Raw genomic sequence first — 27,749 nt, 5'->3', positions numbered from 1 at the left:
ATTTGCACTCTGTACAAATCAACGGCCAGCGCCGCTGCTGTTCACATGTAACCACTCAGTGGTTACATGTTAATACAGCCACTGACTAAACCTGAAGGCAGCCAGTGTGTAACAAAATGGAAATTGAAGCCCCACATCACTGCTAAGAGGTCCAGATACAACTGTAAAAATATATATGAACTCCCGCGCTTATGGTATGAACAACTGTATTTCAATAAAGGTCAGGGGGGCAATCCATAAAGTAGCCAACATAACCAATGTATTTTCAGTGTCCAAAAGTATTCCCTTCATCAGGGCTTGATTGAAAACAATTTGAATATACTAGAAGTGTGTACTAGAAGTGTGTAATGGGTAGGGTGGTGCTGATTGTTTTAACATTAACTTGTTGGGGTCCAAGTGTGGGTCACGTGAGATGCCTACCCTGGGGTAGGTTATTCTGGGCTACATTAGGCACTTTGTACTGGGTTACTTTACTATACATGGAGCACCTTTTTCTTTGCCATCTTCATCAATGCCCTGGGACAAACTTGAGACACTGACACTGTTCTTCTGTTATTCTTGGTTCCCCATGACAATGTACACCTTCACAGTAACTTGCAGGTTGGAGGGACACGCTGAGCCAATGTCCACATCCACCTATCCAGAGTTTTCCACTACTACTCCCAAGTAGCACAGTGGTCCGCGCCAAGCACTCTTCCCGGGCTCCACACATGCACTTAACTCTTGAACCTCTATACCTCTTCTGCGGTGTAATTCATGCACTGTTGCTATGGGAGGCAGACCGCTGGCGGAAGGAGTGCCAACAACATCTCTCTCACTGACAGAGGCCATGCCAGCTATAATGGGTACAGGCTATGGACAGGCTGCTTTTTACACTTCCTTTACTCTTGGAACCTACTTCACATTACACCATTCCACACGAATACCTTCATACCCCAATGTTTCAAGAATCACTTGTTAATGGTATGTGTGCCGGTTAAATGCGAAACACCCTTCCAACAACTTCACACCAGACATGGACAATGCCTCAAACATTTCACCAAAGAAAGTGCAAAATAGACACTCCACAGCCCAACAGGCAAAAGCATTGTTATTCCTAATTCCCTATAACTACAGACTTGGGTGTTGCCAGGGCATACCTGCAAAAGTGCACCCCAGCGAACATAGTCCCTCAGAGACATTCTCCAGTACTAGTTTCCCCAGGGCAAACCCCAAGCTAGAAGTCTCCACATGTGGACAGTAGTGAACAACATGCTCCTGCTTCTACAGGTCTTATCTTCCATCTCCATGCCCTACCGATCTCACAGCCCACAGCAGCGCTAGAACTCTCCGATCTGCTTGCCTATTCCCCAGGGACCTTTATTACCATTCTATCCCCCTCTTTCACTGAGCTGGACCACTGACCCAATTTATATCAAACAGGACAAGAGGGCCGGACCCAGACAGGAGCCCGCCAAAAACACCAAGAAACCAGGCATAGAATTGGCACACTCACCTTCCAATTGGGACAGCACCTAACTAATTGGTTTAACCTGCCCACAAATAAATTGACCCTTATGTTATTTCTTCCAAACACATGTTTTGTCAGGAGCTGGTTCGGCAGCCAATGTGGGTCCAGGGTCGACATTGCTGAGGAGTTCTAGCCACATACAAACTGGCTGCAGCTATTCGGCCAGTTTGTATGTGACCATAGCACAGAGTGTTGCTCTGGAAGCCGCATTTATCCCGAGCACAGCAAATTATCTACACCCATGCAGTGTGTGCATGCAGCCTTCTTGTACTGGGTTATTATTATACTGTACTGGTATCATTGCTAAACCTGCTGGCACTCAAAGTGTAACTACCATTGAGTAGGAGATCAGCTCTAAAAGAAACAGCCTTTGGGTGAATCATTTTATGATGGATCAAAAGATTAAGAAAAAGGCAAGAAGGATTAAAAAAAAAAAAAAAAGAAAAGAAAACCCAAATATAATTAAAAGCTGGAAATGTGGTATGTGCTGTGTGACTGTCAGTTGAGCTGGCAGTCTGTACATAGGCCAAGTATTTTTTCTTTTTAACCACTGCTTCTTTAAAGGCCACATGACTTGAAATGTTAATGTGCATAAGTTGGAGGGAGGGGTGCATAATTCATCTTTTCCTTGATCAACAGTCATGTAAACTTTAAAACGTATAAGCTGAATGTGATAATGTGATGGACTTTTCACATCAACTTTGTCTGGTTTCTTCGCGCCCAAATATGCCTATTGCTCTTCAAGTATTCTACAACCAAACCAGTCCTCATGTTGCTAAATTAAATCTGGCCATACACTGTTAGCTTTTCTAGATTCAGGCGGTAGGCTCAAGGAAAAAAATCTAACAAATTCCTCCATGCTGTGCTGATGGACAGCCCCCCCCCCCCCCCCCCCCCTTAGGCTATTGCGTTCTGGACATAATTACAAAGCTTGATGCAGTTTTTCAGTGGGCCACTGAAATTATCACTGGGCACACTGGAGAGTTCGGCAGCACACCTGAAAATGGGGTTGCCCCTTAAAAACTGAGGAAGAACCCAGAGTTGAGAATCCACACAGGGCCAAACAATCTTCTAAGAGTCTGTAGTTCTTAATGATATAATTATTACATAGAAGAAAAATCCAGTGCATTTCGGGAGCCAGACTGCCCATTCATCAGGGTTTATGAATTTTGACTGGGCTTAAATGGATTTGGGTAAACAGATACTAAATAGATCTGCACTGTGATTTATGGTTTAGAACAGTTTTAGAAGTACAGGTCAAGTCAGTGTAAATAAATACAGCAAAGGAGCTCTCATTGGACTGTATCAGCTATTGTATTCTGGTAGCCACCACTGGAGGCTGTCAGGATACCCAAATAGCGAGTGCATCTGATTTGATGCAGCTGCTGTCCACCTGAAAATTTTCCAGTAGGCTCCTTTCCCGAATGGTGACCAAAATATTCGACTTGGCAAGTGGGGCAAACAGGGCCACCCAGTTAGCATATTTTGGGCAGTTTATCAAGAAAACCTCATACACCAATTACAATAATGGAAAACCTAAAGAAATTAATGCAGTGTTTACCTTGGACAAATGCGTGCTGTGTCACATAGATTTTTATGACTGAGCAACAAATCGGACACTGTGTGGGACTGATTGCACATACTTTTTTGCATGAGTTATTACATACCCATTGCAATGATTAAATTGAACAACTGTCAAACTTTTTAAATGTTTTTGCAAAAGTATCAGCAGTACTAGCTATAGTACCATACACCTTAAAATGTTGCAGGAAATGTGGGAATGGGAAAAGACTTGTGTAGTTTGTTAGTCTTTTAAGCAAAGTATAGTAACCTACAACAACTGATCAGACTTAATCTTTCATAAGTCCTGACTGTTTTGCCACTTTTTTCATTATAACACCTAGCGCTGACATATTTAGTAAGCTTGCATGTCTAGACTCCTATTAAAAGCCAGAAGGATATCGATGTTCTGAAAATCAAAAATGTGTTCTGTCTAAGCCTAGCACCTTGGTATCTTCAGTTATTGCTTTTTTTTCCTCTTCCTACTACTTATACTTCAGCATCTGTCCCATTAACATATGCATGATAACACATGTAAAGGTCACATACAATAAAATATTCAGAGAAAAATGAGCAAAGTAAACTTACCCAAAGCAGAGACTGCCTGCAGTACTTCTCCCTGGCTTTGCCTTGCAGATGATGACTCGGATTTCCGTGCCAGCTAGCTGGGGCTAGAGATGGCCAAGAAAGGAGGAGGCTTGGGTGGGAGGAGGGGTAACATTAGACAGTGTCAGATGGGGAAAGCAGTTTCAGAAGAGGCTGTTGTTGATGGGAATGCTGCTGTATGCTAGCTCTGGAAGTGAAGAGTATAAAGGCACATTCCATTGTGTTAATGAATAATGCTTTCAAGTTTATTTTATTTTGTGTAAAGGCATACACACACACAAAACACATACAGTAACTAATGTAGAATTTCTTTAGTGCAACAGGTCTTTAACCACTTGCCTACCAGCCATGAACACCCCCTTCCTGCCCAAGCCATTTTCCAGCTTTCAGCCCTGTCGCACTTTGAATGACAATTGCATGGTCATGCTACACTGTACCCAAACTATTTTTTTTATCATTTCCTTCACACAAATAGAGCTTTCTTTTGGTGGTATTTAATCACTGCTGTTTTATTTATTTTTTACAAAAAAAAAAGACCAAAAATTTTGGGGACGGATAGGCGGTACAGATGAGCACTGATGGGCATTGATGGACAGCATTGATAGGCAGCACTGATAGGCGGCACTGATTGCCAGCACTGACTAGCATGGCTAATGGGCACTGATTTGGTGGGCACTGTATTTTTACACTTTATTTCTATATTGTAATCAGGGCACTAATGACTTCCGTAGTTCCCCACCGTGAGGAGATGCTGATCGGCTATCCTCTCTTCACACTCTGTCAGTGTGTGGCGAGGAGAGCTGATTACGGGCATCTCCATGTTTACATGTGACTGGCTGTGATTGGAGACAGCTGATCATATGGTTAAAGAGCCGCAGACGCGACTCTTTACACAGATCGGGGTCATATGACGACGGCCTAGAACAAGAGCTGCACCGCCCGCTGTCATTTGACAGTGCGCAGGTGGCAAGCAGTTAAAGGGTAACTCCACTTTCATAGCAAATAAAAAAACAATAATATAGCGTATACAATTGCTACACAATCTATTTTATAATTTAATTTTCGGTTGCAAGCTTTATTCAAGGTGAAAGACTTTGTAAGTTCCGGGTCAAAGTGCTGACTGCCATGATCTCTGGCTAGAGATTTGTTCAGCCTTGAAGCGCCCAGCTGCGAGTGGCTACTCTCTGGGTTGTATTAGAGACTTTCTAATGACTAGTAGTTCAAGGTGCCTGAGTTTCTTCACCCTTGCCCTCTGTTCCCATACAAGACAGTGTTTGTTGGATGTTACCCCTGCAAATAAAAACCTTTCTAAAGGACTTTTATGGTGTCAGCGTCCAAAGTTGTTAGGTACTAAACCTGGGAACCCCTAGATGTGGAAGAACAAGCCAAGTGGAGGTAACCAGTAAGCCCAATAGTCAAGGCCCCTCTATCGAGGGTTATGGCCGCTACATTATTAAAATACCTTTTTCTTTTCAATTTGCAGTGCTGTAATTTTCTGTAAAATTCAATCCAATATGATAACCTAGAGATCTTCTGTACACAATTGGTATACAGAACAAACCCAGAGATTTAATATCCTGCTTGTGCGATTGGCTCACTGATTTTCCAAGAAGTCTGCAGTAAGGTACCAGTCAGGATTTAGTCATCTCCTGCAACAACATTTTTTTTTTTCTAATGAGATACTCCCAAAGGTTTAATCACTTCTAAAGGGATGCAGACCCTGTAAGTGTCCTTATTAAAGCACTGCAAGTGCATCAGTGATTAAGGTCCCATGCACACTGGATCAGGGGCAGACTAACAACTCATGGGGCCCCCGGGCAATAGAACATTAGGGGACCCGCAGGCTTACAGGTGGCCGCCATGCCAGGAGTAAGTAACAAACAAAACAACATATAGAGTACAGCAGTCAAGATGAGTGCAACGCTCACATCGGAGTCCTCCCTTACACCAAAGTCCCAATATTTTCCACAGTCCACAGAGTCCTACCTTAAGGCAGAGCCCCCCCCCCCCCCCCAGTGTGTCACCTTCTATCAGTGTCCCCTTACACACATCTTTGCACCTTAGTGCTTGGTGTGGCAGGCAGCTGGCAGGAAAAGGTCTTTAAGTTAGACAAAAAAATCCACTGGTTGCAGGCTCTGAACTGCGCAGTGAGTCTTATGCCCTGTACACACGGTCGGACATTCCGACCGCATGCCAAAACTGGTGTTGCATACACACGGTCGGACAAAGTTCTCGGAAAATCCGATCGTTCTGAACGCGGTGACGTTCGACTGGACTACGTACAGGCCAGTAGCCAATAGCTTTCGTCTCGTAATTTATTCTGAGCATGCGTGGGCACTGTGTCTATCGGAATTCTCTACAAACGATTGGAAAAAGTCTGATCGGATTTTGTTGTCGGAAAATTTTAGATCCAGCTTCAAACTTTTTCTGTCTGAATTTCCAATGGAAAAAGTCTGATAGAGCCCACACACGATTGGATTTTCCAGCAATGTAATCCGAATGGACCCTTTCCGTCGGAATTTCCGACCGTGTGTACAGGGCATTAGAGCCAGCGAAATAGTCAATTGCTGTGGTTGGCCTCAGATCTGGCAATGGGGCTTGTGAATAAAAGTCATGCTTGGCGTGTGCCATATCACCACACAGACACGCGCCCAGACCTGCCCTGCTGCCTGATTTGAGGCTGGGCTCAGCAGTTCACCATTCAGATACCAACCAACAAGTGGATTTTTCACGGGCATAGGATTGTTAGATTGACTTCTATTTAGCAGCAGTAGGAACAAATAAAACATACAGTATGCATACACATAAACACACACACACATTATACATATATACACATAGACACCAGTAGCGACTGGTGCTCAAAAAAATTTTTTTGGGGGGGGGGGGGGGCACAAACAAACTGAAAAATAAACATCACTTGCAGTCACTGTGCCCATCAAGCGCAGGCACTGTACCCCTAAAATGCAGCCTCTGTACTCATAAATTGCCGCCACTGTACCCATCAAACACAGCCACTGTACCCATCAAACATAGCCACTGTGCCCATCAATTGCCACCACTATGCACACCAAGCGCAGCCACTGTGCCATAAAATACAGCCACTGTACCCATAAATTGCAACCACTGTGCCCATCAATTGCTGCCCGTATGCTCATCATTTGCCACTACTGTACCCCATCAAATGCTGCCAGTGTGCATCACCCGGCACTTACCTGTCTCGCAACGGGTCAGCGGCGGTGTCCTGCACACTCCTCAATGTCTTCTTCCGTCCTCTCTATCAGGCATCCAGTCACAGCGTCTGACGCTTCAGCCAATCAGGTGACAGGTAACAGACCCAAGCACCCGATTGGCTGAGAGGCGGTTCAGTGTTAGCAACGTGAATTCCTTCACTTTGCTAACACACAGCTGAGTGAACAGTAAACTGACACCATGGCGCCCGCTGTTCACCTTTTTGGGTGTCTATTAGAGCCTACGGCTCGAATCAGGTGCTTGCCAAAATCACCCCGCTGCTGTAATTCAGGTGCCCCATGCCCAAAAAGGGGCTGGGCACCTGGATAGGGGATGTCAGTGGCGACCATAGATAGATTCATGCAATGCATGAATCTATCTATGGCGATAGAGAGGTGCTTGGAGAGAGGGGGCAGCGCCCATGCGCCCCTTATGGATGCACCAGCCAGGGGCGGATCCAGAGTCTAGTCTCTGGAGGGGCACTGCCAGAAAATACGTTTTTTTTGCAGGCAATTTATTGGGGAATGGCTGGTGTTGGCGCTTCAATCATCCAGACACCATGGTTGTTATGGTGTCAGGATGATTTCTATTATTACATTGTAATATAAAATGAAATGGTTCAACTCACCATAATGCAGAATCAGTGGGAGCCATGAGCGTGTCACTTGCCACGTCACCTGCCACATGTTGCGGATTGTCACTTGCCACGTCACCTGCCACACCTTGCAGAATGTCACTTGCCATGTCACCTGCCACACCTTTGCGGATTGTCACTCGCCACGGTCACCTGCCACCAGATGTGGATTGTCACTTGCCACGTCACCTGCCACACATTGCAGATTGTCACTTGCCACATCAACTGCCACACATTTCGGATTGTCACTTGCTACGTCACCTGCCACACATTTTGGATTGTCACTTGCCACGTCACCTGCCACACCTTTGTGGATCGTCACTTGCCACGTCACCTGCCACACATTTCGGATTGTCACTTGCTACGTCACCTGCCACACATTTCGGATTGTCACTTGCCACGTCACCTGCCACACCTTGCGGAAGGTCACTTGCCACACCTTTGCGGATCGTCACTTGCCACAACACCTGCCACACATTTCGGATTGTCACTTGCCACGTCACCTGCCACACATTTCGGATTGTCACTTGCCACGTCACCTGCCACACCTTGCGGAAGGTCACTTGCCACACCTTTGCGGATCGTCACTTGCCACGTCACCTGCCACACATTTCGGATTGTCACTTGCCACGTCACCTGCCACACATTTCGGATTGTCACTTGCCACGTCACCTGCCGCACCTTGTGGAAGATCGGTTGCCACACCTTTGCGGATCGTCACTTGCCACAACACCTGCCACCAGAGACGGATTGTCACTTGCCACGTCACCTGCCACACCTTTGCGGATTTTCACTTGCCACGTCACCTGCCACCAGATGCAGATTGTCACTTGCCACGTCACCTGCCACCATATGCGGATTGTCACTTGCCATGTCACCTGCCACCAGATGTGGATTGTCACTTGCCACATCACCTGCCACCAGATGTGGATTGTCACTTGCCACGTCACCTGTCACCAGATGAGGGTTGTCACTTGCCACGTCATCTGCCACCAGATGTGGATTGTCACTTGCCATGTCACCTGCCACACCTTGTGGATTGTCACGTGCATGCTAAGGTGGTGCTTTGCTTGTCTCTTGCTTCTTTGTCCCAGAGTCAGGCAGCAGAAATATAATGTAATCTCTCTGCTGCCCACGCTGCCTGCACAGTGAGGGCGGATGTTACTGCAGGGATGCTGGGGCGGTGAGAGATGATGTCATCTCTCTTCTCCCCTGCCTGCCGGCTCGTTGATTGGCTAGCTGCCCACTCGCACCTAGCCTGCTCTCACCCGCCCACAAACTGAGCCATGCGGTCTGCCCGCTCTGTCATCCGCCCCACAGAGTTGCCCGCACTCTCCTCCACTCGCAGAGCCGCCCGATCTCTCCTCCACTTGCAGAGCATCCCGCTCTCTCCTCCACTTGCAGAGCCGCTCGCTCTTTCCTCCACTCGCAGAGCAGCCCGCTCTCTCCTCCACTCGCAGAGCAGCCCGCTCTCTCCTCCACTCGCAGAGCCACCCGCTCTCTCCTCCACTCGCAGAGCCGCCCGCTCTCTCCTCCACTCGCAGATCAGCCCGCCCTCTCCTCCGCCCGACCCACAACAAATTTCTCAGGGGTGGCAAATTCCCTGTTGCCCCCCCCCCCCTGGATCCGCCCCTGGCACCAGCACTGATAGACGCACAGGGGTTTATTTACTAAAGGCAAATTCACTTTGCACTGCAAGTGCACTTGGAAGTAAAGTCACTGTAGATCTAAGGGGGATATGCAAGGAAAATAAAAAACACCATTTTGGCTTGCACATGATTGGATGATAAAATCAGCAGAACTTCCCCTAATTTCAGATCTGCCCTTTAGATTTAGAGCGACTGCACTTCCAAGTGCACTTTCAGTGCAGTTTCAAGTGCACTTGCAGTGCAAAGTGGATTTACCTTTCGTAAATAATCCCCACAGTATACATATACACATAGACACACAGGGGGTTATTTACGAAAGGCAAATCCACTTTGCACTACAAGTGCCCTTGGAAGAGCAGTCGCTCTAAATCTAAGGGGTAGATCTGAAATGAGGGGAAGCTCTGCTAATTTTATCATCCAATCATGTGCAAGCTAAAATGCTGTTTTTTATTTTCCTTGCATGTCCCCCTCGGATCTACAGTGACTTTACTTCCAGGTGCACTTTCAGTGCAAAGTGGAGTTGCCTTTAGTAAATAACCCCCACAGTATACATATTCGTATAAACAGATCGTAAGCTCTAACGAGCAGGGCCCTCTGATTCCTCTAATCTTACCAAATTGTAATGTAACTTTAATGTCTACCTTCATGTTGTTAAGCGCTGAGCAAACTGTTGGCACTTTATGAAACCTGTATTATTATAATAATAAGACACACAGGGAGTAATTTACAAAGATGAATGTGCTGCGGCAGTTCATACCTTATTTTGTGCGCCAGATAAATTATTATGTGAGCGTATGAACCAGCGCACGCATAAGCGCAACAGATAATATTCCGGCGCACGCAATAATAATATGCCATTGATAATAGCGCACACCGTATCATTAACAGTCCATTCACACAGGAGCAACACGACTTCCAGCGCGACTTTGGGAGGCAACTTGGACACTTGAGTATGAATCACAGCACGACTTGGGGCGACTTACAACACGACTTGGGGCTACTTACAACACGATTTTAAGTCGCCAGGCCAGGCGACTTTAATTTAGAAAAAAAACGGCATGGGTTCCCCTCCAAGAGCATGACAGGCCCTTCAGGTCTGGTATGGATATTAAGGGGAACCCCGCACCCCAAAAAAATTGACATGGGGGCCCCCTCAAAATCCATCCCAGGCCCTTCAGGTCTGGCATGAATTTTAAGGGGAACCCTGCGCCAAAAAAAATGGCGCGGGGTCCCCCTCAAAATCCATACCAGACCCTTATCCAAGCACGCAACCTGGCAGGCCGCAGGGAAAGAGGGGGGACGAGAGAGTGCCCCCCTCCTAAACTGTACCAGGCTAAATGCCCTCAACATTGGGAGGGTGTTTTGGGGTACCCCCCAAAGCAAAGGTGAATCCAGAGTCTAGTCTCGGGAGGGGCACTACCAGAAAATAATGTGTTGCTTACAGAACTGTATTTAACGTATCGTACAGACAGGCAATGTTCGTTTATCAAAAAATATGTGGCAGAATACAGATCGGCCTAAACTGATGAAGACTTTTTTTTATAGCAAAAAGCTAAAAATATTGCTTTTTTTTTTTTTTTTTTTAAATCGTTGCTCTTTTTCTGTTTATATTGCACAAAATAAAAAAACACAGATGTGATCAAATACCACCAAAAGAAAGCTCTATTTGTGGGAAAAAACAACGTCAATTTTACTTGAGTTACAAAATCGCACGACTGCGCAATTGTCAGTCAGGTAAAGCAACGCAACACAGTATCGTAAAAAATGGCCTTGTCATAAGGGGGTAAAAGGTTCTGGAGCTGAAGTGGTTAAGATTGAACAAGTTAAGACTAAAAGGCATTTTTTTCATACATAATGGCACACATGTATTTTGCGATATGACTTGACACATGAATTCATTCTTTTTTTTTAACTCACTTTTAGTCAAATAATTTGGTGCTCTGGTGGGGGGAAGGGCTCTCATGCAGGAGCAATTGAGTCCAGTTGGTAGGATCCATTAATTTCACTGTCAGTGTCCACAGCCTTCTTCTTGTATCCATGCCACTCTGCAGACTATAAGGTGGACAAGATATAAGGAGGAGGTGGGTGGAGCCAACACTCACCAGGGGCGGAGTCCTGCAGTCAGTGTGAGTGACTGTGTGGACAAGATGGAGGCGGTGCTGCCAGTGGGAGGGGCCAATACACTCAGTGACAGCGCGGAGGAGGAAGATTGCTGTTCTCTGACACACAGTGTCAGACTGCAGCAACAACTGCCTATCAGAATCAGCCCTGGAAAGACAGCTACACTTAGGCAGGCTCCTCCGCTCCAGGCAACATCTCTCACCGTCACGTCGACTCTGAGTCTGAGACTCCAAGTCCGACGTGACTGACTCAATTAAATCACTCGTTGCTAGACGCCAAGCGGCCCAGGCGCTAGCAACGAGTGCAGGGACAGGGTTGCCAAGCCAACGGCACAGCTCCACCCACCTTCAGGCTCCTCCTGGTCTGTGACGGCCCTGCGTAATTACCCACTAGTCTCTCACTCTGCTCCGCTGATCAGCTGATGAGAGAGAGACTCTGGCTTCACTGCTGCAGCCTGAAAGTGTCATAAGTGTGACAATCATGTCAGTGCTATATTCTCGGAGGGGGCAATTGCCCTGTTGCCCCCCCCCCCTGGATCAGCCCCTGCCCCAAAGCACCTTGTCCCCATGTTGATGAGGACAAGGGCCTCATCCCCACAACCCTGGCCGGTGGTTGTGGGGGTCTGCAGGTGGGGGGCTTATCAGAATCTGGAAGCCCCCTTTAATAAGGGGACCCCCAGATCTCGGAACCCCATGTGTGAAATGGTAAGGGGGTACCCCTACCATTTCACCAAAAAAGTGACAAAAGTGTTAAAAATGACAAGAGACAGTTTTTGACAATTCCTTTATTAAAGTCTTCTTTCATCTTCTTTGGGTCTTCTTCCTTCTTCCTTCCTTCATCCTTCGGTTTCTTCCTCCATCTTCTTATTCCTCCGATCCTCTGCTTCTTGCTCCGGTGTTCTCATTCGGCATCTTCCTCCACGGCGTCTCTTCTTCCTCGCTTCCTTCACGAGCCACTCCGTGCAATGGGAGGCTCCCACTGTGTGATGATTGTCTTCTTCTGACACTTATATAACGGAACCGTGCGTCAGGGGGGCGGGGTCACCGGGTGGCCCCGCCCTCTGTTATATAAGAACTGTCAGAAGAAGAGAAGCGTTACACAGCGGGATATCACATCACCCCCATAATATTGGCCCTTCCAGCTTCTTTTAATTCTGAGTTGAATAATGCGTGCGCCATGTCTATAGCGGTGCACCGATTGCCGCCTCCCGTGCGCTGGCATGTTAATAGTAAATGGGGAATTGCGCTATGTTACAGGCGCAAATGCTTTGTGAATACGAAAACGGCAGTTGCGCATCGGCATGCGCCGCAACTCATGGCGCGAACCATTTGTAAATCAGACACACACCATACATATATACACACACACACCAGCACTTTTCACCCAAAAATCAGCCTAAAAGAAACACACTGCTGCCCCCATCTCCTGGCATGCTGGGCCTTGTAGTCCCGCAGCAGCTCACAGACACTTTAGGTGGTAATGCAGGAGAGGAGGGGACTGTGTCTGTGTATTGGTGGGCAGGTAATGAGTAGCTAGTTCAGAACATCCTTCCTCCACAAGCAAGACACTTCTCACACAAAAAATCGATCTAACAGCTTCACAGACAGGAGGAGCCCTGCTAGAGGAAAAATACATCCTCCCCCTCCTTTCTGCTCACCCGGGTAAGCCACTGACAAAAATACAATCAGTTCAGCTCAGCAAGCTTACCTTCCAGCAGACTGCAGCCCTTCCCACACTGCAGGCTGTGTCCCCTCCTCCCTCTCCCTCCCTCTCCTCTCCTTCAGCTGTCGGCAATCTCCTGCTCTGAAATCAAATGAGGTGCAGTGAGGAAGGGGGTGTGTACACTGTGCTCCCATTGGCTGAGGAGGAAGTACACAGGCGGGGCAAGTATAACCTTGTTTTTTTTTTTTAAAGCAAAATTATGTCGGCAAGGGACATTTCAGGGACAGATGTAAAAAAACACAGATTTTTATATACTGACCCTGCTTTTACTTAGGCTGGCCACTCTGATGGGGCCCCCTAGTGGCATGGGGCCCTTGGTCCGTGCCCGAATGGTCAGTCCGCCCCTGCACTGGATGTTTTTATTGCTGTGCTTTAGGTTCATCTGCCATTTTTTGTCTGCCTCTAAGTGCCCCTGCATTGTCCATGCACACATAGGCCTTTAGAGGCAAAAAAAACCCTGCCAACATCTCCAAAAGCAGCAGAGTTATGGCAGAAAAAGGCTTGATGCACCTAGACGCAAGTAAATGAGTCTAAACGTACATTAACGCTATGTGCATTTAGAGCTTCGGCATTCATTTAATTGGTCAGAATAATAATGTGAGGCACTTGATGCGCCTAAATGCATTACAGCCATTGACTCCTGCTGCTGTCAATCAAATCTGGTGAATCAGCGCTGTCTGTGTCTATACACGAGGGCAGTGTGGATGTGGGTTGAGCCTGCATGAGTTTTCCCATAAGAAGCGGCTTCCTATGGTGGCACTCACTGAAGAGGTGGAACCAGGAGCACCAGTGGGGGACCCCCGAAAATGAGGATTGTGTTGCTCTGTGCAAAATCATTGAACAGAGCAGGTAAGTATGACATGTTTATTAAAAAAAAGAAAAGTTTACAAATCACTTTAACCTCATACTGTCCAGCCTATTGTAAAATGACGGTCATATGATGTCCTCCCAGGATAGTGCTTCACACACACCCCACAGGCCACGATCAGGTGCAAACTGTCCCCTGCTGTGTCCACCGAGTACAGAGAATGACAGATCAGTGTACCGGCCCATTGCCGGTACTTTGTGATCACTGTGACCAATCACAGCAATTGTACACTATGAATGGCTTTGATTTTTGTCATTCATTGTGTACTATTGTGTTGATCTCTGTGATTTGCCATAGTGATCAATTGTAAAAAATAAAATTTTATATAATAAAATATGTAATAAAAAATTGAAAGGAAATTGAAAAAAACCCCACAAAAATTTTTTTTCTTTGCCAGTATCCCTGATCACCTCCAAACCAGTTATGTGATGACACTGTACTGCACTGGTGACAGTATGTAAAAAATAAAAAACAATTCTGAAATTTTCCAATAAAATTCTGACAAAAAAATTATAACTTCAAAAAACTTGCCACGCCTCTTTACCAAATACCTTGGACTGTCTACTTTCCAAAAAAGGGTAATTTGGGGGATATTTGTACTGTTCTGGCATTTTCTGCCTCACTGTCACTAAAGATGGTCACCAGGTCTGATCTGCCCCAATTTCTCTCCTGCCATGGCTTGCCTTCTGTGTATATTCCGAATTGAAGCACTTCTTCAGAGATTCCTGTTCCAGCTCGCTCACAGCCATGGCAAACGGTGCTCCGAAGGCAGTGAAACAAACCTTGCAATGGCCCTGCTCATTCTTCTGAGGCCCTCTTCTTTGGCAAACTCATGAGTGACTATTTTTGATTTTGTTGACTTTTTCTTTCCTCCCCTTTTAGGGTTGCTCTTGCTGCTGCAGACAAACAGCACGCACATTCAAATTTTGGAACCTGTGGGGTTTTTGCCTGGTGCCTCCCCACTCACCTCCAACAGGTGAACTCTTGTGAGATATGTTCCCCGGATGTGGAAAACTGCGGTGCATGGGTTGTCCTCACCCTTTTTAGCCAGGAGACCAGGTAGTGACCCCTGCATCATCGTTATCAGTGTTTTTTGCTCGCCCTCCAGGTGTTTTGTTCTCTATATGTTATCTATGTTATCTTATCTATGTTTTTACAAGCTAAATTCACTTGAGACTACACTCTGGATCAAGTTAAGAAGTTTTATTTATTTGACTCGTACGAGGAGACAAGTTACAACAACAGGACAGATATTTGCCTATTGGTTCTGTCTGCCTGTCACCCGTGCAATAGGGCTGCATGGATAAACAGTCAGCCTGATAGATGCCTATCTGAACATATAATTGCCCACTAGTTCTGACTTTTATGACCCCTGTAATAGGGCAGCATACATAGAGTTCAGCCTTATGAGCTCCTATCTGACTTGTCTATCTAACAATTGTAGAACCTGCATTTATATACCCTTTTACAAGCCTTATCTTAGCCATCTCTCCTAGATGTGGTTGGTTGCTAAGATCTATGTCAATGTAACTAACCATAAATCTGGCACCTGTTCTACAACCAAACATATTAATTCCCAGAATTCCTATATGTTCATTAAAGTGATTTATAACTGGTTTTGTCCAATTGAAAACATCTGCCTAGAGACAATATGGCACCCAGCTGTGTTAAATCACCCCTCCTTGTCCTGATAAGACTTTACCAACTCAGAGAACAGATTTATGACTTTGGAAAATTGAACTTTCAATAACCCCACCAAACGTGTTATGCTGTATGTTTTATTGTTTTTCACTATACAATTCTATGTGCAAAAGTACTGTATTATTTACATTTAAAAAAAATATTTATATATTGTAAAGGATTAGCATCAAATGTAGAGCTTGAAGGACACCACCATTCCGTGGTTCTACTTTTTAAGGGCTTTGTTTGCCCATTTTTATTAAAAGAAAGTCCAACAAACAAAGATAGGTTTCCCTCGCAGGGGTTTCAGCATCCCTTTTCATCAACAAAACTACATTCAGCCTAGTAGGTTCTCACTTGCAGCACTGCTGCTCTGGCCTTACACTCCTGGCCCTTGTCTGTCTCCTACATACTGTTTCACCGACCACCTTGGTGCACACAACTAGCAGGCTCTTGCTGCACTGGCTCCCCCTGGTACTCAGAGGAATGGGAGTCCACCTGACTCCCATGCACAGACACACACACACACACACACACACACATATACTCACACACATATCAGTGTTTTCTTATTCTATGTATTTTAACAGTTTTAATGAGGGCTCAAGCAGACCATTGTTTGACCCTGTCAAACTTAATTAATGTACTGTACATAACTTTCCCATATTCCACATAATTACTTCTAAACCACTATCAGGGAATTATTAGACCAGACTGTGTGGACTGCACAGAGGAAACCCAAAACGCATGTTAGTGAAATAACAAAGTGTTTATTATAAATGAAAAGAAGGTGAAACAAACAGTGCACTACCAACCACAAACAACAAGTAATATATACAATAAATGGGAAATACCAGAGACGTCAACAAAAGCCAGGCCGAGGTCATACACCGGGGAATCAGTAGATAGGTAAGGAAGGGGAACCAGCAGGAGAGGGAGAGGATGGATGGATGGTGCTGCAGAGCAGGGATCTTAGGTAACAGGGGACAAGAGGGACAGGTCCAGGATCAGGCAGGAACAGGTTAGGTAGATACAGGCTCAAGGCCCAAGTTCAGGCAACAAGGTCAGGGCACATGGAGAGAGCGATACCAAGGCAAGCATGTTAGGGCTTGCCGGGTATTTATAAGACTACCAATGATTACCCTCACGTAACAGCTGAGCGCAGAAGGTGCTGTCTGCTCCACACTGCCGGAGTACACCCGCTGGTGGGCACCGGTACTACAGCCCAAGGATCCAACAGTGCCACCAGGAGGTAGGTCCTCTTATTACAGTCCCTGGATGTTAGAAGACACCTGCTGTTGGACACTGGTACTGCAATCCAAGAGACCAACAGCGCCACCAACAGGTGGACCTTTTCATGACAGTACCCCCCCTCAAAGGAGCAGCCTCCGGATGCTCCAACTAGGTGTAATTGTCCAAAGTTAATGGCCTCAAACCGCACAACGGATGAGGGCACATCAAGCTGGGCAGCGGATACTTCAAACCGGACAGCGGGCACATCAGGGCAGACAGCAATCACCAGGTCGTCAAGCTGTGCAGCAATCACCGGGTCGTCAAGCTGGGCAGCAATCTCCGGGTCGTCGAGCTGGGCAGCAATCTCCGGGTCGTCGAGCTGGGCAGCAATCTCCGGGTCGTCGAGCTGGGCAGCAATCTCCGGGTCGTCGAGCTGGGCAGCAATCTCCGGGTCGTCGAGCTGGGCAGCAATCTCCGGGTCGTCGAGCTGGGCAGCAATCTCCGGGTCGTCGAGCTGGGCAGCAATCTCCGGGTCGTCGAGCTGGGCAGCAATCTCCGGGTCGTCGAGCTGGGCAGCAATCTCCGGGTCGTCGAGCTGGGCAGCAATCTCCGTGTCGTCGAGCTGGGCAGCAATCTCCGTGTCGTCGAGCTGGGCAGCAATCTCCGTGTCGTCGAGCTGGGCAGCAATCTCCGTGTCGTCGAGCTGGGCAGCAATCTCCGTGTCGTCGAGCTGGGCAGCAATCTCCGGGTTGTCGAGCTGGGCAGCAATCTCCGTGTCGTTGAGCTGGGAAGCAATCTCCGTGTCGTCGAGCTGGGCAGCAATCTCCGTGTCGTCGAGCTGGGCAGCAATCTCTGGGTCCTTAGGCCGAACAGCAAGTACTGTAAGGGTAAGCTGGATCACAGGCACTGGTTCAGCAAGCTGAGTAACGGGCCCCGGCCCAGCATGCTGGGTGACGGGCCCTGGCTCAGCGAGCTGGACACCAGGCACTGGTCCGGCAAGCCGAATAATGGGCACAAGCTTAACAGGCCAGTTAATGGACACTGGTTCAGAAGACTGGGTAGCGGGCACCGACTCCGCAGACTGGGTAGCGGGCACCGACTCCGCAGACTGGGTAGCGGGCACCGACTCCGCAGACTGGGTAGCGGGCACCGAAACTCCAGGCTGAGACACGGGCACTTCAGACTGGAACACCAATATCCAAACATCAGGCTGGGAAGCTGGCACATCAGACTGGAAATCCGGCACATCAGACTGGGAGGCAGAGAAATCTAACTGGAAGGCTGGCACATCAAACTGGGAAGCTGGCACATCAGGCTGGCAAGCCGGAACATTAGACTGGCAAGCAGAGACATCAATCTGGGAAGCTGGAACATCAGGCGGGGAAGCCAGAACATCAAACTGGAAGGCTGGCACATCAGGCGACAGGACATCAGACTGGAAGGCAGGCGACAGGACATCAGACTGGAAGGCTGGCACTAGGACGTCCGGCCTGGTAGCTGGAACTGGGACGTCCGGCTGGGTAGCTGGAACTGGGACGTCCGGCTGGGTAGCTGGGACGTCAGGCTGGGTAGCTGGGACGTCAGGCTGGGTAGCTGGGACATCAGGCTGGGTAGGTGGAACTGGGACGTCAGGCTGGGTAGCTGGAACTGGGACGTCAGGCTTAGGTGGGCCACCGGGTACAACTGGCATGCATGCAGGCTGGACCGAGTTGGTTGGTGCGGAGGCGGGTTGGGTTACTGGCAGGATTACTGGCAGGATTAGTTTTTTTTTTGACTTAGCCACTGCAGCTTTGTATGTAGGTGCAGGGCTGTAAGAAAAAAAAGTATCTGGGCAAAAGGAAGACCAAGGAACAGTGGCAGGAGGAGGGTTTTGTTGGATTGTTACAGGTGGAGGAGAAGAGGCAGGTAGATTGAAGGCAGGATAGGTGCTACACTTGGTGACAGGATAGTAGTATTTGGTAGGAAGTGGAGTAGACTGGGCTGTAGCTGAGGTTGCCATAGGCAATGGGGAGATAGATACTTGGGAAGGCAGGTGATTAATGACAGGCCTGGAATGTTGTGGCTTGGCTAAATGCAGGAGATCTGACCATGCCTGAAGCACAGGTTGAACAAACACTGATTCACACACAGCCTGACTAACCAGAGATTGCACTGAATGGATGCAATCAGACAACACCTGCTGTGGACAAGAGGAATAACATTCCATGAAATAGGCTGGATCATCTTCTAACAACCATACCAGAGATTCAACTTGGCCCAAATTGAAGGGGGGAGAAAAATCATCACTTCCTTCAGGATAACATGACAGGGCTGGCTTTGCACATAATTGGATTAAGGGCTGAACATCCTCAAATGACATGTAGCCCTGATCCACCAGGGAATGAGCTGATCGGATGGTTTCCATCAGCTGGTCACTAGTCCACCTTTTTAGAAGCTGGCGACAATATTCACCGTCCTCTACTGCCAGCAGAGAATAATACGTGATTTCATTGAAATCCATATTGGCAGACTAACAGATCAGGATGGTTCCTCAATGCAGCCACGTCTGGTCAGGGATGGCCTTGGTATACTATCAGGGAATTATTAGACCAGACTGTGTGGACTGCATAAAGGAAACCCAAAACGCATGTAAGTGAAATAACAAAGTTGTCAGGGAAATGGCCGTAGGAGAACTGGCTATAGTGTCAGTTGTCAGGGAGCCAACAGCAGGAGAAGGGCTCTAGGACCCAGAATCTCTGGCAGGAGAAGGACTTTAGGACCCAGTATCTCTACCAGCAAGTCACATGGTCCTATATAAGGAAGTCTGCTGGTGTCTGCAGTTGCTGGTTTGTCAGTCTTCCTGTGTTCCTGAACCTCTGTGAAAGTACTATTTGGATTCCTGTTGTGACCCGGCTTGTTCCTGACCTGTCTGATCTGCGCTTCTGGTTTTGAACCCCTGGCTTGCTTTACTGACTTGCTGTCTTCTCCTATACCTGATCCCGGCTAGTATCACGGACTTCGCTACAGTTACCTGTTCCTGCCTGCTTCTTGATACCAGACCTTTGATTTGTCCCCGTTTCTGCAACCTGCCTCATCCTCCTGCTGGATCTACTGTGTTTGACCCCTGGCCTGGCTTCCACTACTGCTCCTTATGCACACCTTGCCAAGTATTACCGAGGATTCTTATAGACTTTAACTCTGCTGTGCTTCCTGCATTACCTGGTGTCCTTCAGGTGCCCACCAGCTCTCATCTCCGGAATCCATCTGGCAACCTGTGCTTCTCTGGGCACTACACCCTCTGTACCCAACTTCAGGGGTGTACTGCACTCAGCCGCAAGGGGAACCCTCTCGGCATTTCAGCCTCCAACCAGGTACATGACAGTACAAACCAGCCATGACCGAGGCCGACGGGGGTGCTTCCCCGCTCAAAATGATGTGTCAGCAAGTCACCACCCTTAGGCTGCGTACACACGCGGGGACTGTTCGCTGAAACTTTGTTCGTCAAACAGTTGCCGCAACAGTCCGCTCAAAATTTGCATGAGCGGACTTGCCCACACACGAGCGGACTGTTTCAGCGAACTGTTTGCCAAACAGTTCGCTCAACTTTTGAAATGAACGGACTCGCCCATGTAAGGCGGAGGCAAGTCCGCCCATTTCGAGCGCGTGCACAGGTAGGCGGGGCCCGCGAAGGAGACGTCGCGGGCACCGCCGCCTGGAATGGACTTAAAGGGACACCCAACGCCGAAAAAAATCGGCGTGGGGGTTCCCCCAAAGTCCACAACAGACCCTTGTCCGAGCACGCTACCCGGCCGGCCAGGAAAGGGGGGGCGAGCGAGTGCGCCCCCCCCTGAGCCGTACCAGGCCAAAGCACCTTGTCCCCATGTTGATGAGGACAAGGGCCTCTTCCCGACAACCCTGGCCGTTGGTTGTCGGGGTCTGCGGGCGGGGGGCTTATCGGAATCCGGGAGCCCCCTTTAATAAGGGGGCCCCCGGATACCGGCCCCCCACCCTATGTGAATGAGTATGGGGTACAATATACCCCTACCCATTCACCTGTGAAAAAAAGTACAAAAAAAAAACACAACACAGGGTTAAAATATTTTATTGCACAGCTCCGGGGGTCTTCCGTCTTCGGGGGTCTTCTCCGGACTCCTCCGCTATCTTCTTGTAGCTCTTTTGCTAGCGGAGGAGTCCGGCTTTCTTCCTCCCCGCCGCCCTCTTCTTCCGACTTCGGGGGTCTTGTCCCCCTCTTCGGTTCTTCTGCCGGGCCACCGCGCCTTCTTCTAGCTCTTTTAGAGGCGGTGGCCCGGCCTCCTCCTCCTCCTCCTCCTCCTCCTCCTCCTCCTCCTCCGGCCAGAATGCCAGAGCCGCGCTGTGCTGCCACTTATATAGTGCCAATGGGGCGGTGTCACATGGGGACTATGACATCGTAAGGGGGCGGGGTCACCATGTGACATCAACCCATGTGACACCGCCCCATTGTCACTATATAAGTGGCAGCGCAGGGCGGCTCTGGCATTCCGGCCGGAGAGAGCGTCGTGTCAACATCTCCTGGAGAAGAAGAAGAAGAACAAGAAGAAGAAGAAGAACGGAAGGGGGCGACGGCGACAGCGGCGACAGAAGACCGGGCCACCGCCTGCAAAAGAGCTACAAGAAGGCGCGGTGGCCCGGCAGAAGAACCGAAGAGGGGGACAAGACCCCCGAAGTCGGGAGAAGAGGCCGGCGGCGGGAGGAAGAAAGCCGGACTCCTCCGCTAGCAAAAGAGCTACAAGAAGATAGCGGAGGAGTCCGGAGAAGACCCCCGAAGACGGAAGACCCCCGGAGCTGTGCAATAAAATATTTTTTCTCGTGTGTTGTGTTTTTTTTTTGTACTTTTTTTCACAGGTGAATGGGTAGGGGTACATTGTACCCCATACTCATTCACATAGGGTGGGGGGCCGGTATCCGGGGGCCCCCTTATTAAAGGGGGCTCCCGGATTCCGATAAGCCCCCCGCCCGCAGACCCCGACAACCAACGGCCAGGGTTGTCGGGAAGAGGCCCTTGTCCTCATCAACATGGGGACAAGGTGCTTTGGGGTGGGGGGGCCGCGCGGCCCCCCCTTCCCCAAGGCACCCCCCATGTTGAGGGCACGCGGCCTGGTACGGCTCAGGAGGGGGGGCGCGCTCGCTCGCCCCCCTTTCCTGGCCGGCCGGGTAGCGTGCTCGGACAAGGGTCTGTTGTGGACTTTGGGGGGACCCCCACGCCGATTTTTTTCGGCGTTGGGGTTCCCCTTTAAGTCCATTCCAGGCGGCGGAGCCCGCGACGTCTCCGTCGCGGGCCCCACCTACCTTGACACGCGCTCGAAATGAGCAGACTTTCCTCCGAGCGGGAACAGTTTGCTCATTTCGAAAGTAGCCTACACACGGGCGGACTGTTCGCTCAAACAAAGTTTCAGCGGACAGTTTTTCGGAATTTCCGAAAGACTTTGTCCGTCAAACTGTCCGCTGAAACTGTCCGCTGAAAGCCCACACACGGGCGGACTGTCCGCTGAAACACTGTTCAGCGGACAAAGTTGAGCGAACAGTCCGCCCGTGTGTACGCGGCCTTACACAAGCTGTACAGAAGCTCCAGGACGGCTACTTCCAGTTGGAGGCTCGGCTGCAGCATTTGCCTGTTGCTCCAGCCTTGGTGGACTCTAGTTCATCCTCCTCTAATACGGTTCCAGTTTCCTTGCCTCCTCCTGAACCACGGATACCTACACCCGAACGATTCTCCGGTGACCGGAAAAAGTTCAGGGCCTTCAAGAATGCCTGCCTACTGTACCTGGCCCTCCAACCTAGAACTTTTGCTTCTGAGTTTGTGAAAGTAGGATTTGTAATTTCTTTATTATCTGAGGGACCCCAAGCCTGGGCTCATAACCTGCTGGAACAAAAAAATTCTGCTTTGAATACTATGGACACTTTCTTTGAGGCCATGACTGTTGTACGATGACCCCCAGCGTGCGGCCTCCGCTGAATCTACCTTAGTTGCTCTACGGCAGGGAAAATGCCCATAGGAAGATTATACCGCGGATTTCTGTAGATGGTCCACTGACACTAGCTGGAATGAGGCAGCACTCAGGTTCCAGTACCGCCAAGGACTGTCTGAGATCCTTAAGGATGAACTGGCTTGAGTTGCTATTCCTGACTCTCTTGATGGACTTATTCACCTAGCCATTCAGCTTGACAGGCGCCTGCGGGAGCGGCAGTCTGAACGTGCTCAATCCTTCGAGCCTACACGGATGCTACCCAAGTTTTCTCCTGCTGTAGCACCCACATCTGTTTGCCCTGCAATTTCTGAAAGGGAACCAAAGCAAGTTGGCCTGGCCCGTTCCTCCCTTACTCTTGAGGAGAGACAACTCCGCCAGCAGGCCAATCTCTGCCTGTACTGTGGAGGGGCTGGACATTTTTTGCTCAGCTGCCCCATAAGACCCAGTAAGGTCTACCCACCAACTTCCACATATCTCCAAGTCTCTGGATCCTGCCATTCTTACCTTGTTCTTCCCATCTCCTTACAAGTGGCAGAAAATGAGATTCGGCTACAAGCAATCATTGATTCTGGGGCATGTAGCTGTTTTATGGACTTATCTCTGGCTAAGAAACTTGGTGTGCCTCTCTATGAAAAAAAGCAAAGACTTGAGGTTCTTTTGGCTGATGGTTCCCTGCCCAGTTCTGGAGTTGTCACCCAGGAAAACATGCCCATCTTCACTACCACAGATACCGGCCATTAAGAATTTGTCCGATTTGATGTCCTATGTTCCCCCATGTTTCCCATAATCTTGGGAATTCCATGGCTGCAGACACATAACCCACAGATCAATTGGGCCAAGAAGGAAATCTCTCTTTCTTCAGTATATTGCCTGCAGCATTGCTTTACTCCCAGCTCCAGTAAGCCTGTTAGCTGTCTGGCGGTGCAACCTGCTCTCAGTAATCTCCAGTATGTTCCTCCAGCTTATCATGAGTTTATAGACATTTTCGACAAGAAAAAGGCCGATGTCCTCCCACCTCACCGGCCTTATGACTGTCCAATTGAACTCCTCCTGGGGGCCGAGATCCCGTTTGGACTAATCTTCCCCCTATCTGAAAACGAGCTGGAGATCCTACAAGTATATATTCACGAGAACCTTGAAAAGGGGTTTATCCGACCCTCTTCTTCTCTTGCTGGGGCAGGTATATTCTTCGTGGAGAAGAAGGATGGTACATTGCGGCCGTGTGTAGATTACAGAGAAATTAATAAGATCACTGTAAAGAACAGATACCCACTCCCTCTCATTCCTGAACTCTTTCAAAGGTTCCGAACCGCCCGGATTTTCACTAAATTGGATTTGAGGGGCGCTTATAACCTTGTCCGCATACGCCAGGGTGATGAGTGGAAAACAGCATTTCGGACACGGTTCGGCCACTTTGAATACCTTGTGATGCCATTCAGGTTATGCAACGCCCCAGCCACGTTCCAGCATCTAGTGAATGACATTTTTCGGGAATTCCTGGATTACTTTGTAATCGTATACCTTGATGATATCCTCATTTTTTTCTGCCTCTTTGGAGCTTCATCGAATCCACGTAAAAAAGGTGCTCTCAACCTTGAGAAAACATGGACTATATGTTAAGGCAGACAAATGTGATTTTGAAAAAACATCTATTAAATTCCTGGGTCTCATTATCTCCACAGAAGGAATTTCAATGGACCCAAAGAAGGTGAAAGCAATACTAGACTGGCCAGCTCCTTCAGACAAGAAAGGTGTTCAGCACTTCGTGGGGTTCTCCAACTTCTACAGGAGGTTTGTGAAGGATTTCTCCACCACCATAGCACCCATCACTCAGCTGACCCACCAGAAGGTCCGGTTCCAGTGGTCTCCAGAAGCCCAGACAGCCTTTGACAAATTAAAGAATCTGTTCACTTCCGCCCCAATCCTACGGCACCCAGATCCGACCCTGCCTTACGTATTGGAAGTGGATGCCTCTGAAGTAGCTACAGGGGCAATCCTGTCCCAACGGCAGGGACCTAAGGCTCTTCTTCACCCCGTAGCCTTTTTCTCTCGAAAGATGAGCCCACCAGAGAGAAATTATGACGTGGGAGATAGAGAACTTCTGGCCATTAAATCTGCCCTAGAAGAATGGAGGTACTTATTGGAGGGCGCCGCTCATCCCATTATGATTTTTACAGACCATAAGAACCTGGAGTACCTCAGGACAGCCAAGCGTTTAAGACCTCGGCAAGCCCGCTGGGCTCTATTCTTCTCCAGCTTCAATTTCCATATTACATATAGGCCAGGTTCCAAGAATGGGAAGGCAGATGCACTCTCCCGAATGTTTCCGGACACCCCTGAAATTACAGAGCCAAGTACGATCCTAGCTACCCAGAATTTTTTGCTTATCCAACCTGACTTAAAGACCTTAATCAAGCAAGCCTTGCCCCAGTGCTCTGGATCAGAAGTGTCCTCACTGAGAAATCAAGATGGATTTTTGTGGCACCAGGATAAAATTTTTGTTCCCCAGCCAGTCAGACTCCAGGTTCTAAAAATGTCACATGACCATAAACTTGCTGGGCATTTTGGGATACGAAGAACCACTGAACTCGTTCAGCGCTCATTTTGGTGGACCAGCCTAAGACAGGACTGCAGAAAGTATGTGAACTCTTGCACCATATGCCAGCGCTGCAAGGGTTGCAATGCCAAGCCATGGGGACTTTTGAGGCCTTTACCCATTCCTGAACAACCTTGGAAAGAAATATCCATGGACTTTATAGTAGACCTGCCCCCTTCTGGGGGATCCACCACCATCATGGTGGTGGTAGACCGCCTTTCCAAAATGGCCCACTTCCTTCCAATGATTGACACACCCTCCGCCTCAGACACAGCAAACATGTTCATTAAAGAGATTGTCAGATTACATGGATTACCAGATAGTATTGTCTCTGATAGAGGGGTACAGTTCACCTCCAGGTTCTGGAGGGATCTCTGCAAATCTCTATCAATAGAAGTGTGTCTTTCCTCAGCTTACCACCCTCATAGCAATGGTCAAACAGAGAGGACTAACCAGACCTTAGAACAGTACCTTCGGTGTTTCTGTACTTGCTCGCAGGATGACTGGATCTCCCTTCTTCCCTGTGCTGAGTTTGCATACAATAATTCTTTGCATGCAGCAATCAATCAGTCCCCTTTCTGGGCAAACTATGGATTCCACCCCTCCTTCCTTCCAAATACTATACCTGAAACTTCTGCTCCTGCTGTCCAGGATCGATTAAGGTTCATTCAATCCAACTATAAGTTGCTATAGGAGGCCATGCGAAAAGCCCAAGAGGACTATACAAAGTTCCATGATAAAAGAAGAAGGAATCCTGTCTTTAAGATTGGGGACAAGGTATGGCTTTCTTCAGTAAACCTCAAGCTCTCATGTCCCTCCCGGAAGCTCGGACCCAAATTCATCGGTCCCTTTGAAATCAAAAGAGAGATAAATCCGGTGGCTTTTGAGCTGGCACTACCCAATACTTACAAGATCCATCCAGTGTTCCACATATCCCTGCTTAAACCAGCTGTACCCAGTCTCTTCCCTGGAAGAGAAGAACCACCTCCACCTCCAGTCTTGGTAGAAGGGGAAACAGAATTTGAGGTTGAAGCCATTATGGATTGCTGGAGGAGGGGTAGGCAGGTTCAGTACCTAATCAAATGGAAGGGGTACCCTCCCGAAGACAATTCCTGGGAGCCTGAAAACAATGTGCATGCTCCTAGACTTGTGCGAGACTTTCACAGAAGACATCCCGAAGCATTGGCCCGTTGGGGCATCCGGAGGCTGCCCCTTGGGGGGGGCACTGTCAGGGAAATGGCCGTAGGAGAACTGGCTATAGTGTCAGTTGTCAGGGAGCCAACAGCAGGAGAAGGGCTCTAGGACCCAGAATCTCTGGCAGGAGAAGGACTTTAGGACCAGGTATCTCTACCAGCAGGTCACATGGTCCTATATAAGGAAGTCTGCTGGTGTCTGCAGTTGCTGGTTTGTCAGTCTTCCTGTGTTCCTGAACCTCTGTGAAAGTACTATTTGGATTCCTGTTGTGACCCGGCTTGTTCCTGACCTGTCTGATCTGCTCTTCTGGCTTTGAACCCCTGGCTTGCTTTACCGACTTGCTGTCTTCTCCTATACCTGATCCCGGCTAGTATCACGGACTTCGCTACAGTTACCTGTTTCTGCCTGCTTCTTGATACCAGACCTTTGATTTGTCCCCGTTTCTGCAACCTGCCTCATCCTCTTGCTGGATCTACTGTGTTTGACCCCTGGCCTGGCTTCCACTACTGCTCCTTATGCACACCTTGCCAAGTATTACCGAGGATTCTTATAGACTTTAACTCTGCTGTGCTTCCTGCATTACCTGGTGTCCTTCAGGTGCCAACAGCTCTTATCTCCGGAATCCATCTGGCAACCTGTGCTTCTCTGGGCACTACACCCTCTGTACCCAACTTCAGGGGTGTACTGCACTCAGCCGCAAGGGGAGCCCTCTCGGCATCTGGGCCTCCAACCAGGTACGTGACAAAAGTATTTATTAGAAATGAAAAGAAAGTGAAACAAACAGTGCACTACCAACCACAAACAACAAGTAATATATACAATAAATGGGAAATACCAGAGATGTCAACAAAAGCCAGGCTGAGGTCATACACCGGGGAATCAGTAGATAGGTAAGGAAGTGGAACCAGCAGGAGAGGGAGAGGACGGATGGATGGGCTGCAGAGCAGGGATCTTAGGTAACAGGGGACAAGAGGGACAGGTCCAGGATGGGCTCAGGATCAGGCAGGAACAGGTCAGGTAGATACAGGCTCAAGGCCCAAGTTCAGGCAACAAGGTCAAGGCAAGCATGTTAGGGCTTGCCGGGTATTTATAAGACTACCAATGATTACCCTCACGTAACAGCTGAGCGCAGAAGGTGCTGTCTGCTCCACACTGCCG

General features: G+C 48.6%; 1 protein-coding gene across 6 annotated transcripts in view; it reads right to left on the bottom strand.

Moving 5' to 3' along the window:
* LOC143933935 (protein kinase C and casein kinase substrate in neurons protein 1-like) overlaps positions 1-3,815 on the bottom strand; it is a 230,480-nt gene extending 226,665 nt beyond the window's left edge. For 4 of the 6 annotated variants that reach the window (XM_077457103.1, XM_077457109.1, XM_077457110.1 and 1 more), the window contains exon 1: positions 3,659-3,815. The gene's annotated coding sequence lies outside the window, so the exon portion shown is untranslated. The remainder of the gene's footprint in view (positions 1-3,658) is intronic. The other 2 variants (XM_077457108.1, XM_077457104.1) reach the window with 2 other exon arrangements.
* Positions 3,816-27,749: the final 23,934 nt, after the last annotated feature.

Source organism: Lithobates pipiens, unplaced genomic scaffold (assembly GCF_037356315.1).
Source record: "Lithobates pipiens isolate NorthernLeopardFrog02 unplaced genomic scaffold, aLitPip1_a1.2 Scaffold_27, whole genome shotgun sequence".
Lineage (NCBI taxonomy): Eukaryota > Metazoa > Chordata > Amphibia > Anura > Ranidae > Lithobates > Lithobates pipiens.
This window is presented reverse-complemented; position numbering and strand designations above follow the sequence as displayed.